Raw genomic sequence first — 20,133 nt, forward strand, 5'->3', positions numbered from 1 at the left:
CTCCACCAGGCCCCCACTCATGTCTCCCACCACCCCCACCCCCCAGCCACCAGGGGCACCCTCCACCAGGCCACCACTCATGTCTCCCACCACCCCCACCCCCAGCCACCAGGGGCAGCCTCCACCAGGCCCCCACTCATGTCTCCCACCACCCCCACCCCCCAGCTACCAGGGGCAGCCTCCACCAGGCCCTCACTCATGTCTCCCACCACCCCCACCCCACAACCACCACGGGCACCCTCCACCAGGCCCCCACTCATGTCTCCCACCTCCCCCCCAGCCCCCAGCAGTGCAGGGGCACCCTCCACCAGGCCCCCACCCATGTCTCCTATCACCACCACACCCCAGCAGTGCAGGGGCACCCTCCGCCAGGCCCCCACCCATGTCCCCTATCTCCACCCCCCCAGCAGTGCAGGGGCAGCCCCCACCAGGCCCCCACTAATGTCTCCCACCACCCCCACTCCCCAGCAGTGCAGGGGCACCCTCCACCAGGCCCCCACTCATGTCTCCCACCACCCCCACCCCCAGCCACCAGGGGCAGCCTCCACCAGGCCCCCACCCATGTCGTCCACCACCCCCACCCCCCAGCAGTGCAGGGGCACCCTCCACCAGGCCCCCACCCATGTCCCCTATCACCACCCCCCAGCAGTGCAGGGGCAGCCTCCACCAGGCCCCCACTCATGTCTCCCACCACCCCCACCCCCCAGCCACCAGGGGCAGCCTCCACCAGGCCCCCACTCATGTCTCCCACCACCTCCACCCCCCAGCAGTGCAGGGGCACCCTCCACCAGGCCCCCACTCATGTCTCCCACCACCCCCACCCACCAGCCACCATGGGCAGCCTCCACCAGGTCCTCACAATCCCCAATCATGTGCGTCATGGTCAGCCTCCACAGCCAAAAAGCCCAACCAAGTAACCCATTCACCCACATGGAAAAGGAAATTACATGTTACACCCCCAATGTTCATAAAGCTAATGAACCCATGTCCGCCACACACAATGGTTGCAATTGAATGGGAAAACACCCAACATGACATGCATGAAAGCAATGAGATGATACCACACAGTGAAGTATGAAAACAAAATTGTATTAAAAAAATAAGAATGCAAATGAAATGAAACAAACTACAATGGGAATGAAAAAAAGATAAGCTGCATGTCCGTGTAAAAAAATAAAAACACCAAATCCTAATCCAAAAAAATGTAGTCCAAAGTCAAATGAAAAATAAAATCAATCCAATGAAGAACTATGTACAAAACATCCAAGGGTCCATGAGCCCAACTGAACAAAGGAAACCTACAAAAACCCTAACTAAAATGCAACTATATACAAAAAGTGGAGCAGTGTCCGTCGACTCCAAATCATAAGAACAAACAAAGGAAACCTAAAACTAAAGAACTATATACAAAGGCGGCGGGCAAGTCCAGCGGCTCACTCCGTGGTGTTCCGGGCCAGGGCATCATCGAACTCCTGTTCGATGTCCCGGAGACGGTCCTGTTCCATGGCCCCGAGGGTCCGCAGGGACGACGCCATGTCCTCCTCCAACCCCCTTCGGATTGCCTCGAGGCAGTCGGCCCGCCTCACGGCCCTCCGCATGGAGTTCTCCGCCCTGACCATTGTGAGCCGCGCCTCTTCCGCCCGCCGCCACTCCGCACCTATCTGCTGGCCCAACCGCTGCCACACAGAAGACACACCCCGTCCTGGGTCAACCTGCCCTCCGGCCGATGCCTGCCCCTCCGATGTTGAAGGCCCCGAGCCTTCATGGCTCCCACCACGTTGCTGCTGCTGCTGTGCCTCTGCCCGTGCACTGCCTCCTGCTGCCTGCACATCCTCCGCCGGCTGGGGTGCAGTTGTTGATGTGGCCACCCCTGCTAGACGTCCGACTGTGGCAGGGATGCCTCCTCCACCAGCCTGGCCGCACCGTCAGAGGCAGCTCCACAGGGCACCCAGGTGACTGATGGGTGGGAAGATGGCACAGAGGACGACTGGCGCGTAGGGGGTCCAGTTGAGGAGGGGGTCGGAGCAAGCCCCATCAGACGGAGGAATCCGGCCTGGGTGACCTGTCCCAGCAGGCTGACGTGGTCAACGAGCCATTCGAGATGACGTGCAGTCTCACCATGAAAAGACTGCAGGTCACCTTGCATGGCCCGTTGACGCAACGCCACACCAGCCAGGACAGGCTCAACCCGGACCTGGATAGCCACGTCTGCAGGCAGAGGAAGGCCAGTTGACGTCAGCTCATCCCCTGCCTGAAAACAAGTCTGGACGTAGGCATCCCTGCTGGTGCAAGATGATGCAGGGACAGGATCGGGGACAGGATTGCACACAGGCACCTCCGCGGCCGCCTGTGCTGCCTCCTGTCCCTGGTCCTGCACTGCACCACTAGCACCAGTGGGATCCCCACCTCCAGACCCCGTCTCTGGTGCTTGCACGGCCTCCTCCTCCACCAAACCCCCCACCAACCTGGATGACTCCGTGCCATCTTCCCCTGTTGGGCCCTGTGGGGTCCCAGCTGCCCCTTCTGCTGCCGAGGAGTCCAACTCCAACCTCCGCCTCTTGGACCTCCCCCCGGCAGCTGCGGCCTGGGACGCGGCACCGGACTCCTCACTCCCCGACGAGATGACAACACGGGAGGGGAGCCGGGCCTTGCGTCTCCGGCTGGAGGTGGGATCCCCGCCGCTGTGCTCCACAGCACCTTCTCCGCCCTCTTCATCAGTTGACGCTGCAGACAGGGAGAAACAAAACACAGGCATCAGGGCACTGTACAATGGACACATACACACATGACAGTTGCACATGAGTGGCATTGGCAAACCTCAGACATGTCATCACAATCCCCAACACACATGTCATTACAACTCGCACACATGAGAAATACCACAGCCATATCGCAACTGCCACCACCATCCCTACACATACAACTGCATGAGCAGCCAAAGGGGAGCCAGACATCACATGCAACACAGGAAGTGCACCACACATGTACACACACCACCACACTTGCATGCATGTGTACACCTCTGCCAAGTGTTGCAGTGTTCAGACGGGCATCCATGTCACATCTGCCAATCAGGCTTCCACATACCGCTGTCACATGCATCCATGTTGCATCACTGTTGCACCCTTGTCAAATACACACACATGCACATGTACACAGTGCTCATATATGCAGCCGAAAACAACATACATGCGTGACATCACGGACATGTCTACTTACATACACATTCATCCAAACATGTGTGCACACACAACTGCATTTGGCATGCAAGCCTACACACACAAGCACCATCCATGTCTCACACATTACAGCCCTCGCATGTGTCAGCCCCACGGCCCTGTACACCCCCACCCATACTCGACCCCATACAAACAGATGTGCAACCTGCACACTACCGAATAATCACCACACGCACTGCTCACAATCAGGATGCATGTACACTCACCGCTCGACTCCAGACCGGTCTGCTTCTCTAGGACCTGGACGTGGAGCGCTGGGGATATGCGTTCCAGGACCCTCATCTGTTCTTCCGACAAGTGGCCCCGGCGCCCCTTGGCATCCGCTGCCTTCAGGAGGCGCCGGGCCTTGTTCAGGGTCCTGGACCTGAAGTCCTCCCAGCGCTTCCTGACATGTTGTAAGTCCCAGACTGCCACCCCCTCCGCGTTGATGGCAGTCACGATGTCATCCAGATCCGAGTCCGTCCTTCCTTGTCGGCACGGGAACTTCCAAAGAGGGCATCATACTGCCCCAGGACTTGCTCCACCAGGACACCAACTTCGGTGGCACTGAAGCTGGTGCCCCTCTGCCTCTCTGGCCGGGGGTTGTCAGTGGTCACAGATGATGTTTGCCCCAACATGACAACCCCAGATGCAGGAGTGGGTGGGCAACTGGGTCCTGGGGCTGGGCTGTGGAGCGATGGAATCCCAGTCGGGAGTCTTCAGTTCCAGCAGGGGTGGTCACAGCAACAGCACCCGTGGCTGATGTGCAGGCAGCAAATGGCAGTGCAGGTGGGCAGCAGGCAGTCAGGCAGCAGAAGATGGCAGGTGGGAGCGTGCTCGGGGCTCTGGGGGGCAGTAGTTCGGCCTTCTGGGCAGGAGCGTGGTCTTCCGTGTCCTTATGCGTGGCCAGCTTGATACAAAGTGATTTGGCACGTGAAAATCCTGCACGTCAGCGTGAAAATCGAGGAAAGGCCCTTAGCGCGTAAGTGCGTCAGTACGCATACGCGATTCTATTGGACCAAAGGCCCTCAGCGCGTAAGCGCGTCTGTGACGTGACCCGCACGGGTGTTTCCCACACAGCACGTGATGACAGAGCACACGTGGAAAGACTGCACGTCAGAGTGTCATCGCGTGTAATTGGACAGCACGTCAGAGTGTCATCGCGTGTAATTGGACAAAAGTGCGCGTACACGCGATTGGCCTATGTACGTGTATATCAGGGGTGCGCGGGCACTTACACACGCAAGTACGTCAGCGCACCTGTATCCCGGGGTGCATGGGAATTTCCACACGCTATTGGACTGGGTACTGGATTTCAGGGGTGCACGGGTCACACGCTCGCCTACAACACGCGCAACGCATAAATTTGCGCGCTAACAAAATAACAAGCTCAGACCCAGGATGAACATACCGTTCCTAGCAGCAGTGGGCGTGGGCTACAAAGGAGGAGGAGGAGGATAGTCAGGGCCAGAATATTCACACCCAGAACCAGCCTTTTCGGGATGCCTGATGACCAGGTGTATGGGAGGTACAGGTTTCCACCACACATAATACTGGACCTGGTGAGTGAGTGGGAGGATGACCTCACATCACCCACCCTGTGCTCCCAAGCACTCAGCCCCCTGGAGAAGGTCCTCAATGTACTGCACTTCTTAGCCACTGGATCATTTCAGCGGACAAGTGCCATAGTGGTTGGGGTATCACAGGCCACCCAGTCATGCTGCCTACACCAGGTCTTGAACATCATCACTGCACGCCCATCAGTCCGCAGGCACATATACCTGCCCAGAACACCTGCAGAAAGGCATGCTGCCGCCCTGGATTTTTACGGTGTGGCACGATTCCCCAAAGTGCTAGGTGCCATCGACTGCACCCATGTGGCTCTACGTCCCCCCAGGGCATCAGAGCACATCTATAGGAACCGCAAGCACTGGCATTCCATCAACGTGCAGGTAGTATGTAATGCCAAGGGAATCATCACCTCAGTATATGCCAACTATCCCGGGTCCACCCACGACAGCTTCATTTACCGAATGTCCACCATAAGCTGGGACCTAGAAGCTGGGCGGCATGGCGATACATGGCTGCTTGGTGAGTATGAATGCTCTTGCACATGCATACATGTCAGATACCGAGCAAGGTCACAACCCCACCAATGATACCAATCACCACCTCCACAGGGGACAGTGCCTACCCTCTCAGCCCCCACATGATGACGCCAATTCGGAACCCCACCACGCCACCCCAGGTAAGATATAACACAGCCCACATTACAACCCGGGGCATAGTGGAGCGCACATTCGGAGTGCTAGTCACGCTTTCGCTCCCTTGACCGTTCTGGCGGGCAGCTGTTGTACGCTCCCCCAGTAGTGTGCAGGATCATAGTGGCAGCATGTGTCCTGCACAACGTTGCAACACGCTGGGGCCTGGCCGTGGACATGGTGGTGGCCCCACATCCCCAACCACATGCACAGCCGCTGCGCATGGGAGGGGAAAGGGCACGGGGGGAGGCAGCCCGTACACAGCTAGTGGCTAATTACTTCACATAGTAATCACACCCCTGTGGAGTGCACACTGCCCTGGCACATTCCATCTGACAATCAATGATGACTCAACCTGACACTGATCCTGAATGTCTGGAGAATCAACCGTGAAAACCATATCAGCCTGAGATTGTTCACCTGGAAGTGTTACAATGTATGCATCCCTACCCACACAGACACCACCAATGCAGTTTTGTGAAGAAACACATCCAAGCAGCTAAAATGAATACCCACTTGCAAAATACAACAAGAGGACAGTGCCATGTCAGCCAACCCATCCCCAGCACCGCCACACGACACACCGTGCCATGTCATGCCATTTGCAGGTAAACAAAGTAATCCCCACAACATGACACTAGTGTCACAATGTACAGTGTCCCTAATTTAAACTTGCAACACCTGAAATGCTCACAGTAATGCAGGACCAACAACAAACTTGAGCAGGTACTACCATTAACATGACATCACAAATGTAATAAATTAGTAGTCTCACCACCTGGAAATTCCTGCACTCCCACCACTACCAACTGTGCAGTGTTGGCGCCATGTAGAGTAGTGGGTGCACTGCTGCCAACATGGACCCCATCTCCAAACTAGAGGGCCTTGTGTAGACATGAGGAAGGGACCTGCAAATTGGGAGGTAGACACAGATGCACTAGGAATGTATACACAGTATTGACTAGACTACCCACACATGTAGTGGAAGTCCAATGTCACCATGTACGTCAATGTCACTTGGGCACACCCTTTGCAAGCCCATGGAAACGGGAAGCAGGAGGGGTGTGTGTGACTCAAACCCAAGCATCTGAACCAAATACATGACAAGCCTGCATGTGCCCAGCCACAATGCAGCGTATGCCCACAGGAACCACGGAAGGCAACAAATTGTCCCAAAAAAATTGGGAAAAATAAATTTAAAAATAAAAATAAATTTAAAAATAAAAATAAAAATAAAAATAAAAATCAAAAATGGCCATTGATGGGCCCGGGGGGGTTTGGGAGGCCACCCAGGAGGTCCGAGGACAGGGTGCACACCAAAACCCACCTGTGTGGATCCTGGGAAAAAAAACACCTCCATGGGCTCATGGCCCACACGGCTACCCTATTGTGGGAGTATCACTGCTGTGGCTATTATCACCCTGTGCAGCTGCATCCGGAGGTGGTTGCACTATGGGAGGCATCCCACGCAAGGCCCTAGTCTGCTCCTCCATGGCTGCAAGCATGCGGGTGTGGTAGGTCTGGTTCTGCAGGATGAGTGTGTGGAGGTCCCCATGCAACAACTCACAGGATGCCCGGACCTCCGCCCTCGTTGCCTGCATCTCAGCTGAGAGCGTACGGGTGAGACGCTCCAGCTGCTGTTCTGTCCTTTGGTGTGTTGAAGCCTCAAGCTCAACAAGAGTCGTCCTGAGGTGAAGGAGCTCCTGCCTCAGGGCTTCCCTGTGGCCCTGGGACTCTATGGAGATGGCCTCCTGCAGAGTCGCCAGTGCCGCCCGCCTGTCCCTGTTGGACGCCAACATGTCCTCCCTGTGTGACTGGCAGATGGAGTCGGTTGCCTGCTGTAGTCGCTCCATCAGCCTTTCAGGGGGGACAATGGAAGTGGCCAGCCTATCCATGGCCTGAGCCATCATCTCGGATGATGCTGCCTGTTGGGTTGCCATACCGTAAATGGATTGCTCCCATGCGGTATTGCCAGGTGGCGTACGGCCACCACGTCGGCGGGCACCACACCTGTCTGGGGCAAGGCGAAGTGCGCCTTGCTGTGCCGGCACTGCCTGAGGCTGCAGGACTGCATTCCCCCTCTGATCTGCTGGCCCAGGAACAGGATCAGATGTCGCGGAGTGTGACCCTGCATCCGTAACCACCAAAGGCGTAGCTGCCAACACTGACATCCCCATTGAGGGTTCTGACCCTGGTGCAGGTGGGTGGGACAGAACAGAATCCCTCCCTGGAACACTCACCTGCGATGGCACGTAGGTCTCATCATCCGAATCAACACCTGAGTACAGCTCGGGGGAGGTGCAGCCAGAGACACCCCTTGACAGCACGTCCTGAAGCACTTGTGGGTTCTCACCCACCACCACACCACGTCCCTCACTGGTGGTTGGTCGGCCCTCGGACCCCTCCTGGGTCTGCACCATCTCCACAACCCCAGCAGTATCAGGTGTGTCTTCCCCTGCAAAGACATACAAACAAAGAAATGGAAACAGGCATTAGCACCATGGCACACAATGAGGGCTGAGAAGCAAGAGAACCAGTACTTGATTGACACATCTCCCACATGACTAAAACCCTCCCATGCATGCACCCTCACTGCATATGAATGGCAGGCAAATGGCACACACTGATGACACCAAGATGGAAGATGAACACATTTTCTGCATGCTGCCTGGCAGTGGCATCACACATTGGCCTGTGATTGCCAGGTGAAACACACATGCCATCACAAAGATGGCATGTACCATTGCTATTGAGTGAAGATGGAGAGGAGGGCAGCACCTATTCATTCAGTCCAGTTCCCTCATTTAATAGCTTTTCTAATTCAAACAGGTCAGATTTTTCACCTGGAGCTGCCAGTCCAAAATGGTCCAATTGCACAGGGACATGTGTGAACAAATGATATCCAGGTAACAAAGTCACTCCACTTTACCATAGCCATGTCAGACATGTGACTAGAGGACTGCGAAATGCCTAGTAAAAGTGGTGGAATGCAAACAATCTGCCTGAATGAACAGTGAAAAATAAGCAACAATGTTGTGGCAAGGTGACACTTCAAGGGCAACTGGCGTGCAGTTGGGCTAGATGTCTACTGTTGGCAGAAGGGATACTGCTATGGCCTAATGCAGCTGCGCAGGATGTATTGCATGAAGCACATGGCTGACCCATACGACTCAGGCGCACACACTCTCACCTGGCACACAAACAGAAGCCCTCACACACACACCATGCACATGGATGACACACACATGCATGTGCACTCACCGGACAATGCCTCGTAATCAGGCAGATCTCCCACGCCTTGGATCTGTTCCTCCGTGACGTAGGTCCCAGCGACTGACTCATGTGGAGTGAGTTCCATGTCTACTACTGGAGACCCACCTCCAGTCACTAGAGTTGCAGCATGACTTGAGGCCAGCTTACTCTTTGCCCTGCGCTTTAGGTCATTCCAGCGCTTATAGCAATCATTGGCTGTGCGCCTCACGATTCCAAGGGCACTTACGATGTCCGCAACGGTCTGCCAGTGTGCCTGGCGTTGTGCAGGTGTGGTCTTGGATCCTGCAACAATGACCATCTCGTTATCATGTGCGGACACATACTCGACAAGTGCATTCAGTTCGTCATCCGTGAAGCTGGGCTTCCTGGACGGGCCGGACTGTGTAGCCGTGTCTGGGGCATCAGCCTGTGCCGGACGAGCACTCTTCCTCTTCTGCTTGGAAGGTGGTGGTGATCCTGAGTGTCCTGCGCCGCTCTGGACACTAGGGACAGGAGCCCTGGTGGACTCTGTATCAGGAGTGTGGGATTGCACACTCAGCATGGGAGTTGGTGCAGGCATTGGCTCAAGTGTAATGGTGTCAGGGGGAATGTCAGCAGGATGGACTAGGACCGACACTGTCCTGGCTGGGTGTGTGAGAGCTGGGGTGGATGGAGCCGCAGCTGCCCCTGCAGCCTCTCCGCCCTGCCTACTTGGGGCAGCAGATGACCTTGCTGCCCCAGATGCACGTGGCATGATGACATCAACGTGCACCAGCGCACGTGTCATAGGCCTGCAGACCTGGAAGTCAGCCATGGAGTCAGCCAGGTCTGGTGCCACAATGGACTGGTCCAACAAGGGCTGAGCATGGATGGTGTCAGCCACATCAGCCTCAACGGGAGGGGGGGGATTATGGGTGCCCTTGACTGGTCCTCCACACATGGGGGGACAGGCTCACCCTGCAAGTAACGACCACGTCCCCTACCGGATCCACCACGGCCACCACTTGTGGCTCTTCCCCCTTTGCCACCCTTACGGAATCCTCGCCTCCCAGCCATGGCACTGATGTTAATGTGCGTATGGGAGTGGCTGTAAACTATTGTCCTGGGCAATTGGGGGTCAAAGGGGTTGGGTACCAGATGGTAATTGTACCCTAGTGCTCTAGCAAGGCTGAATGTAACCCCTGGGGAAAGGTGACGGGTCACGCTACGCACAGGAGCCCCAAAAAAGGGAGATGACGTGCACACAACCCCTCCTAGACCACGTGTGCAGAAAGAAAAACCTGCACTATGCTGTGGCACCCAGTAACACAAGAATGAACGTATGCGTGTCACACGCAGCCTAGAATGACCTCTGAAGGGGTAGGCTACACACGGGGCAAGCACAGATGTTAGATATGTGCGTGACTCACAGTCTGTCAGGTAAAGGAGCGTGAAAAAGGAGCGCGTTTGGTTGGCAACACCCCCGCCAAAAGAAGATTTGTACGCTGTCTGAGGAGACAGGACAACAGTAGAAGGGAACACTGTTTGAGGGAACAGGCCCAGGTAAACCAGTAAAAGAGAAAAAAGAGAAAAAGCTGTCAGAGGTAACAGGGAATACGAACTTGAAACGCTGTGAAGTAAATCGCGTGTGAAACGACAAGAAGTACAGAATTCACCAACTCGCTCTCCACGAAAAGCACGTACAAGGAAATGGTGTTCTACACGTACCTTTTATACAGGCCCACACGTCCAGCGTCACTTACGCGGCGTGTACGCGCTAGGGCCATTTCCACCAATTACACGCTTTGTCACTTCTGCGTGTAGGGCCATTTCCACCAATTACACGCTTTGTCACTTCTGCGTGTAGGGCCATTTCCACCAATTACATGCTTTGTCACTGCCGCGTGTACGCGCTAGGCCCATTCCCACCAATTACACGCTTTGACACTCGGACGTGTCTTTCATTTTTTTCACACGCAACATTTTCAAACGTGTGAGCAATTCAACGTGCACGTGACTTCATAGACGCGCATACGCTGGTGACGCGTTTACGCGCTGAGTGCCTTTGGTCCAATAGAATCGCGTATGCATGCTGACGCGCTTACGCGCTAAGGGCCTTTCCTCGATTTTCACGCTGACGTGCAGGATTTTCACGTGCCAAATCACTCTGTATCAAGCTGGCCACGTGTAAGCACACGGAAGACCATGCTCCTGCCCAGAAGGCCGAACTACTGCCCCCCCAGAGCCCCGAGCACGCTCCCACCTGCCATCTGCTGCTGCCTGATTGCCTGCTGCCCACGTGCACTGCCATTTGCTGCCTGCACATCAGCCAGGGGTGCTGTTGCTGTGACCACCCGTGCTGGAACTGAAGACTCCCGACTGGGATTCCATCGCTCCACAGCCCAGCCCCAGGACCCAGTTGCCCACCCACTCCTGCCTCTGGGGTTGTCATGTCGGGGCAAACACCATCTGTGACCACTGACAACCCCCGGCCAAGAGGCAGAGGGGCACCAGCTTCAGTGCCACCGAAGTTGGTGTCCTGGTGGAGCAAGTCCTGGGGCAGTATGATGCCCTCTTTGGAACTTCCCGCGCCGACAAGGAAGACGGACTCGGATCTGGACTGACATCATGACTGCCATCAACGCGGAGGGGGTGGATATCCGGGATTTACAACATGTCAGGAAGCGCTGGGAGGACTTCAGGTCCAGGACCCTGAACAAGGCCCGGCGCCTCTTGAAGGCAGCGGATGCCAAGGGGCGCCGGGGCCACTTGTCGGAAGAACAGATGAGGGTCCTGGAACGCATATCCCCAGCGCTCCACGTCAAGGTCCTGGAGAAGCAGACCCGTCTGGAGTCGAGCGGTGAGTGTACATGTATCCTGATTGTGAGCAGTGCGTGTGGTGATTATTCGGTAGTGTGCAGGTTGCACATCTGTTTGTATGGGGTCGAGTATGGGTGGGGGTGTACAGGGCCGTGGGGCTGACACATGCGAGGGCTGTAATGTGTGAGACATGGATGATGCTTGTGTGTGTAGGCTTGCATGCCAAATGCAGTTGTGTGTGCACACATGTTTGGATGAATGTGTATGTAAGTAGACATGTCCGTGATGTCACGCATGTATGTTGTTTTCGGCTGCATGTATGAGCACTGTGTACATGTGCATGTGTGTGTACTTGACAAGGGTGCAACAGTGATGCAACATGGATGCATGTGACAGCGGTATGTGGAAGCCTGATTGGCAGATGTGACATGGATGCCCGTCTGAACACTGCGACACTTGGCAGAGGTGTACACATGCATGCAAGTGTGGTGCTGTGTGTACATGTGTGGTGCACTTCCTGTGTTGCATGTGATGTCTGGCTCCCCTTTGGCTGCTCATGCAGTTGTATGTGTAGGGATGGTGGTGGCAGTTGCGATATGGCTGTGGTATGGCTCATGTGTGCGAGTTGTAATGACATGTGTGTTGGGGATTGTGATGACATGTCTGAGGTTTGCCAATGCCACTCATGTGCAACTGCCATGTGTGTATGTGTCCATTGTACAGTGCCCTGATGCCTGTGTTTTGTTTCTCCCTGTCTGCAGCGTCAACTGATGAAGAGGGCAGAGAAGGTGCTGTGGAGCACAGCGGCGGGGATCCCACCGCCAGCCGGAGACGCAAGGCCCGGCTCCCCTCCCGTGTTGTCATCTCGTCGGGGAGTGAGGAGTCCGGTGCCGCGTCCCAGGCCGCAGCTGCCGGGGGGAGGTCCAAGAGGCGGAGGTTGGAGTTGGACTCCTCGGCAGCAGAAGGGGCAGCTGGGACCCCACAGGGCCCAACAGGTGAAGATGGCACGGAGTCATCCAGGTTGGTGGGGGTTTGGTGGAGGAGGAGGCCGTGCAAGCACCAGAGACGGGGTCTGGAGGTGGGGATCCCACTGGTGCTAGTGGTGCAGTGCAGGACCAGGGACAGGAGGCAGCACAGGCGGCCGCGAGGTGCCTGTGTGCAATCCTGTCCCCGATCCTGTCCCTGCATCATCTTGCACCAGCAGGGATGCCTACGTCCAGACCCGTTTTCAGGCAGGGGATGAGCTGACGTCAACTGGCCTTCCTCTGCCTGCGGACGTGGCTATCCAGGTCTGGGTTGAGCCTGTCCTGGCTGGTGTGGCGTTGCGTCAACGGGCCATGCGAGGTGACCTGCAGTCTTTTCATGGAGAGACTGCACGTCATCTCGAATGGCTCGTTGACCATGTCAGCCTGCTGGGACAGGTCACCCAGGCCGGATTCCTCCGTCTGATGGGGCTTGCTCCGACCCCCTCCTCAACTGGACCCCCTACGCGCCAGTCGTCCTCTGTGCCATCTTCCCACCCATCAGTCACCTGGGTGCCCTGTGGAGCTGCCTCTGATGGTGCGGCCAGGATGGTGGAGGAGGCATCCCTGCCACAGTTGGGAGTCGGACGTCCAGCAGGGGTGGCCACATCAACAACTGCACCCCAGCCGGTGGAGGATGTGCAGGCAGCAGGAGGCAGTGCACGGGCAGAGGCACAGCAGCAGCAGCAACGTGGTGGGAGCCATGAAGGCTCGGGGCCTTCAACATCGGAGGGGCAGGCATCGGCCGGAGGGCAGGTTGACCCAGGACGGGGTGTGTCTTCTGTGTGGCAGCGGTTGGGCCAGCAGATAGGTGCGGAGCGGCGGCGGGCGGAAGAGGCGCGGCTCACAATGGTCAGGGCGGAGAACTCCATGCGGAGGACCCTGAGGCGGGCCGAGTGCCTCGAGGCAATCCGAAGGGGGTTGGAGGAGGACACGGCGTCGTCCCTGCGGACCTTCGGGGCCATGGAACAGGACCGTCTCCGGGACATCGAACAGGAGTTCGATGATGCCCTGGCCCGGAACACCACGGAGTGAGCCGCTGAACTTGCCCGCCGCCTTTGTATATAGTTCTTTAGTTTTAGGTTTCCTTTGTTTGTTCTTATGATTTGGAGTCGACGGACACTGCTCCACTTTTTGTATATAGTTGCATTTTAGTTAGGGTTTTTGTAGGTTTCCTTTGTTCAGTTGGGCTCATGGACCCTTGGATGTTTTGTACATAGTTCTTCATTGGATTGATTTTATTTTTCATTTGACTTTGGACTACATTTTTTTGGATTAGGATTTGGTGTTTTTATTTTTTTACACGGACATGCAGCTTATCTTTTTTTCATTCCCATTGTAGTTTGTTTCATTTCATTTGCATTCTTATTTTTTTAATACAATTTTGTTTTCATACTTCACTGTGTGGTATCATCTCATTGCTTTCATGCATGTCATGTTGGGTGTTTTCCCATTCAATTGCAACCATTGTGTGTGACGGACATGGGTTCATTAGCTTTATGAACATTGGGGGTGTAACATGTAATTTCCTTTTCCATGTGAGTGAATGGGTTACTTGGTTGGGCTTTTTGGCTGTGGAGGCTGACCATGACGCACATGATTGGGGATTGTGAGGACCTGGTGGAGGCTGCCCATGGTGGCTGGGGGGTGGGGGTGGTGGGAGACATGAGTGGGGGCCTGGTGGAGGCTGCCCCTGCACTGCTGGGGGGGGTGGTGATAGGGGACATGGGTGGGGGCCTGGTGGAGGGTGCCCCTGCACTGCTGGGGGGTGGGGGTGGTGGGAGACATGGGTGGGGGCCTGGTGGAGGCCGCCCCGGGTGGCTGGGGGGTGGGGGTGGTGGGAGACATGAGTGGGGGCCTGGTGGAGGGTGCCCCTGCACTGCTGGGGGGTGGGGATGGTGGGAGACATGAGTGGGGGCCTTGTGGAGGCTGCCCCTGCACTGCTGGGGGGGGTGGAGATAGGGGACATGGGTGAGGGCCTGGCGGAGGGTGCCCCTGCACTGCTGGGGGGTGGTGGTGATAGGGGACATGGGTGGGGGCCTGGTGGAGGGTTCCCCTGCACTGCTGGGGGGTGGGGGGGTGGGAGACATGAGTGAGGGCCTGGTGGAGGGTGCCCCTGGTGGCTGGGGGGTGGGGGTGGTGACAGACATGAGTGGGGGCCTGGTGGAGGGTGCCCCTGCACTGCTGGGGGGTGGGGTGGTGGGAGACATGAGTGGGGGCCTGGTGGAGGGTGCCCCTGGTGGCTGGGGGGTGGGGGTGGTGGGAGACATGAGTGGTGGCCTGGTGGAGGCTGCCCCTGGTGGCTGGGGGTGGGGGTGGTGGGAGACATGGGTGGGGGCCTGGTGGAGGGTGCCCCTGCACTGCTGGGGTGTGGTGGTGATAGGGGACATGGGTGGGGGCCTGGTGGAGGGTGCCCCTGCACTGCTGGGGGGTGGGGGTGGTGGGAGTCATGAGTGGGGGCCTGGTGGAGGGTGCCCCTGGTGGCTGGGGGTGGTGGGAGACATGAGTGGGGGCCTGGTGGAGGGTGCCCCTGCACTGCTGGGGGGTGGGGGTGGTGGGAGACATGAGTGGGGGCCTGGTGGAGGGTGCCCCTGCACTTCTGGGGGTGGGGGTGGTGGGAGACATGAGTGGGGGCCTGGTGGAGGGTGCCCCTGCACTGCTGGGGGGTGGGGGTGGTGGGAGACATGAGTGGGGGCCTGGTGGAGGCTGCCCCTGCACTGCTGGGTGGGGGTGGTGATAGGGCACATGGGTGGGGGCCTGGTGGATGGTGCCCCTGCACTGCTGGGGGGTGGGGGTGGTGGGAGACATGAGTGGGGGCCTGGTGGAGGGTGCCCCTGGTGGCTGGGGGGTAGGGGTGGTGGGAGACATGAGTGGGGGCCTGGTGGAGGGTGCCCCTGCACTGCTGGGGGGTGGGGGTGGTGGGAGACATGAGTGGGGGCCTGCTGGAGGGTGCCCCTGCACTGCTGGGTGGTGGTGGTGATAGGGGACATGGGTGGGGGCCTGGTGGAGGCTGCCCCTGCACTGCTGGGGGGTGGGGGTGGTGGGAGACATGAGTGGGGGCCTGGTGGAGGGTGCCCCTGCACTGCTGGGGGGTGGGGGTGGTGGGAGACATGAGTGGGGGCCTGGTGGAGGGTGCCCCTGGTGGCTGGGGGGTGGGGGTGGTGGGAGACATGAGTGGGGGCCTGGTGGAGGCTGCCCCTGGTGGCTGGGGGGTGGGGGTGGTGGGAGACATGGGTGGGGGCATGGTGGAGGCTGCCCCTGGTAGCTGGGGGGTGGGGGTGGTGGGAGACATGAGTGGGGGCCTGGTGGAGGCTGCCCCTGGTGGCTGGGGGGTGGGGGTGGTGGGAGACATGGGTGGGGGCCTGGTGGAGGCTGCCCCTGGTGGCTGGGGGGTGGGGGTGGTGGGAGACATGAGTGGGGGCCTGGTGGAGGCTGCCCCTGGTGGCTGGGGGGTGAGGGTGGTGGGAGACATGGGTGGGGGCCTGGTGGAGGCTGCCCCTGGTAGCTGGGGGGTGGGGGTGGTGGGAGTCATGAGTGGGGGCCTGGTGGAGGCTGCCCCTGGTGGCTGGGGGGGTGGTGATAGGGGACATGGGTGGGGCCTGGTGGAGGGTGCCCCTGCACTGCTGGGGGGTGGTGGTGATAGGGGACATGGGTGGGGGCCTGGTGGAGGGTGCCCCTGCACTGCTGGGTGGTGGGGGTGGTGGGAGACATGAGTGGGGGCCTGTTGGAGGGTGCCCCTGCACTGCTGGGGGGTGGGGGTGGTGGGAGACATGAGTGGGGGCCTGGTGGAGGCTGCCCCTGGTGGCTGGGGGGGGTGGTGATAGGGGACATGGGTGGGGCCTGGTGGAGGGTGCCCCTGCACTGCTGGGGGGTGGTGGTGATAGGGGACATGGGTGGGGGCCTGGTGGAGGGTGCCCCTGCACTGCTGGGTGGTGGGGGTGGTGGGAGACATGAGTGGGGGCCTGGTGGAGGCTGCCCCTGCACTGCTGGGGGTTGGTGGTGATAGGGGACATGGGTGGGGGCCTGGCGGAGGGTGCCCCTGCATTGCTAGGGGGTGGGGGTGGTGGGAGACAGGGGTGGGGGCCTGGTGGAGGCTGCCCCTGGTGGCTGGGGGGTGGGGGTGGTGGGAGACATGAGTGGGGGCCTGGTGGAGGGTGCCCCTGGTGGCTGGGGGGTGGGGGTGGTGGGAGACATGAATGGGGGCCTGGTGGAGGCTGCCCCTGGTGGCTGGGGGGTGGGGGTGGTGGGAGACATGGGTGGGGGACTGGTGGAGGCTGCCCCTGCTGGCTGGGGGTGGGGGTGGTGGGAGACATGGGTGGGGGCCTGGTGGTGGGTGCCCCTGCACTGCTGGGGGATGGGGGTGGTGGGAGACATGGGTGGTGGCCTGGTGGAGGGTGCCCCTGCATTGCTGGGGGGTGGGGGTGGTGGGAGACATGAGTGGGGGCCTGGTGGAGGGTGCCCCTGCACTGCTGGGGGGTGGGGGTGGTGGGAGAAATGAGTGGGGGCCTGGTGGAGGGTGCCCCTGGTGGCTGGGGGTTGGGGTGGTGGGAGACATGAGTGGTGGCCTGGTGGAGGCTGCCCCTGGTGGCTGGGGTGTGGGGGTGGTGGGAGACATGAGTGGGGGCCTGGTGGAGGCTGCCCCTGCACTGCTGGGGGGGTGGTGATAGGGGACATGGGTGGGGGCCTGGTGGAGGGTGCCCCTGCACTGCTGGGGGGTGGGGGTGGTGGGAGACATGGGTGGGGGCCTGGTGGAGGCTGCCCCTGGTGGCTGGGGGGTGGGGGTGGTGGGAGACATGAGTGGGGGCCTGGTGGAGGGTGCCCCTGCACTGCTGGGGGGTGGGGGTGGTGGGAGACATGAGTGGGGGCCTGGTGGAGGCTGCCCCTGCACTGCTGGGGGGTGGTGATAGGGGACATGGGTGGTGGCCTGGTGGAGGCTGCCCCTGGTGGCTGGGGGGTGGGGGTGGTGGGAGACATGAGTGGGGGCCTGGTGGAGGCTGCCCCTGCACTGCTGGGGGGGGTGGTGATAGGGGACATGGGTGGGGGCCTGGTGGAGGGTGCCCTTGCACTGCTGGGGGGTGGGGGTGGTGGGAGACATGGGTGGGGGCCTGGTGGAGGCTGCCCCTGGTGGCTGGGGGGTGGGGGTGGTGGGAGACACGAGTGGGGGCCTGGTGGAGGGTGCCCCTGCACTGCTGGGGGGTGGGGGTGGTGGGAGACATGAGTGGGGGCCTGGTGGAGGCTGCCCCTGCACTGCTGGGGGGGGTGGTGATAGGGGACATGGGTGGGGGCCTGGTGGAGGGTGCCCCTGCACTGCTGGGGGGTGGTGGTGATAGGGGACATGGGTGGGGGCCTGGTGGAGGGTGCCCCTGCACTGCTGGGGGGTGGGGGTGGTGGGAGACATGGGTGGGGGCCTGGCGGAGGCTGCCCCTGGTGGCTGGGGGGTGGGGGTGGTGGGAGACATGAGTGGGGGCCTGGTCGAGGGTGCCCCTGCACTGCTGGGGGGTGTTGGTGGTGGGAGACATGAGTGGGGGCCTGGTGGAGGGTGCCCCTGGTGGCTGGGGGGTGGGGGTGGTGGGAGACATGAGTGGGGGCCTGGTGGAGGCTGCCCCTGGTGGCTGGGGGGTGGGGGTGGTGGGAGACATGAGTGGGGGCCTGGTGGAGGCTGCCCCTGCACTGCTGGGGGGGGGTGGTGATAGGGGACATGGGTGGGGGCCTGGTGGAGGGTGCCCCTGCACTGCTGGGGGGTGGTGGTGATAGGGGACATGGGTGGGGGCCTGGTGGAGGGTGCCCTTGCACTGCTGGGGGGTGGGGGTGGTGGGAGACATGAGTGGGGGCCTGATGGAGGGTGCCCCTGAACTGCTGGGGGGTAGGGGTGGTGGGAGACATGCATTGTTGATCAGTAGTGCAAGGTGACATGTGGGTTGGCTGGGGGGCATGCCCATGGTGGATGGGCTGCCTGCGGGACATGAGCAGGGGTGCAGGGTAGTCCCCCGTGGTGTGGGCTGCCTGCAGGGGCCGTGAAGGTTGTGGAGCGTACACCTGGGAGGACCCACACGGCCAATTCACGTGTAGTACTCCCCAGAACCCCTGAAATACACGTACCCTGCTGAAATCGCGTGTGGAACTTCCTGCGCACCCCTGAAATACACGTACCCTGCTCGCACTGGGCCAATCGCGTGTGGAACTTCCCGCGCACCCCTGAAATACACGTACCCTGCTCGCACTGGGCCAATCGCGTGTGGAACTTCCCGCGCACCCCTGAAATACACGTACCCTGCTCGCACTGGGCCAATCGCGTGTGGAACTTCCCGCGCACCCCTGAAATACACGTACCCTGATGAAATCGCGTGTGGAACTTCCCGCGCACCCCTGAAATACACGTTCCCCGCTTGGCGTTTGCTGTTTGCCAGCCCGGTGAACTGGTCCAGGGTTAGCGCAGCCCTTTGCGATGATTTAGCGATTTAGATGGCTTTTCCTTGCGCGAGGGCGTTCTTGGGGGCGTTACTGGCGCTGCTGCAGGGTCGCTGCGATTCTCTGCGCCACGGCTGGTTTGGGAGCCTAAAATCCATGAATATGCTGTGCGCGGAAATCGGTTTTAGCGCACGTGCCTGGCGCTGACAATCGCACGCGGACACTCTGCGCCAGCCGCTTGCGACACTTTTCTGCAAAATTCTATGAATTACCCTGTAAATTAACACACACATAAGATTTATTTTTCATTATATTATATATATATGTACAATTTATTATAGAGAAGGGGAAGCAGAAGCTGACACAAACACAGGGGAATTGGGTTTTTTAAGAGGATGGACAGGAGAAAATAAAGGGATGGAAGTCTCATCAAAACGTTTTTCTATGTGGGGAGGGTTTGGGGATAATTGACTGGGATATGGAGAGGGGGGACAGGTACATGTTGCACAATGGTATCTAATTTTTCTTTTATATGGTCCTCCACAAAATCTTTCAAAAGGTGGACATTTGTCATGAGCTTGTTCATTTCTTCTTCCATGCGCTGGTGAGTTTGTTCTAAAGTATCTTTTTGTGTATTGTTTTCAATGTTTGTATGGTCTGTTAAAAAAAGTATATATATATATTAAGTGCACATAAAGTAATTCTTATTAATTTGGTTATTTAGAGAAGTGTCTACCATTAGTTCACTATCTTCAGAAAAAAAAATATATTACTTTTATTGTATGTAATATAGACATTTTAGAAATGTATAAGAAAAAAGAAGTTTACTTACTAGATTGTGGTAATTTGTCGTCTCACTGTTGTATAGGTCTGCTGTTGCTCCTAGTTGTGCAGTTTCTGTGAGGTAATTATGTTAGAAGCATATCTTTCTTGTTTTGGTATATTCCATTTTAGTATATATGGTATTTAAATGGGTGGTTGATGTATTATATATATAGGTTCTACTTCTTATTTATTACTACATATAATGGGGGTCATTACGACCCAGGCGGTAAGTACGCCAACTTTACCACCATGGTGTAAACTACATTTACACCATGGTGGATGGCGGATTTACCGCCCAATTCCAAGGTGAGTGGGGCGGTAAATCCCCATTTCCCATTTTACCCTTCC

Source organism: Ambystoma mexicanum, chromosome 6p (genome assembly GCF_040938575.1).
Source record: "Ambystoma mexicanum isolate Mex_15411 chromosome 6p, UKY_AmexF1_1, whole genome shotgun sequence".
Taxonomy (NCBI): domain Eukaryota; kingdom Metazoa; phylum Chordata; class Amphibia; order Caudata; family Ambystomatidae; genus Ambystoma; species Ambystoma mexicanum.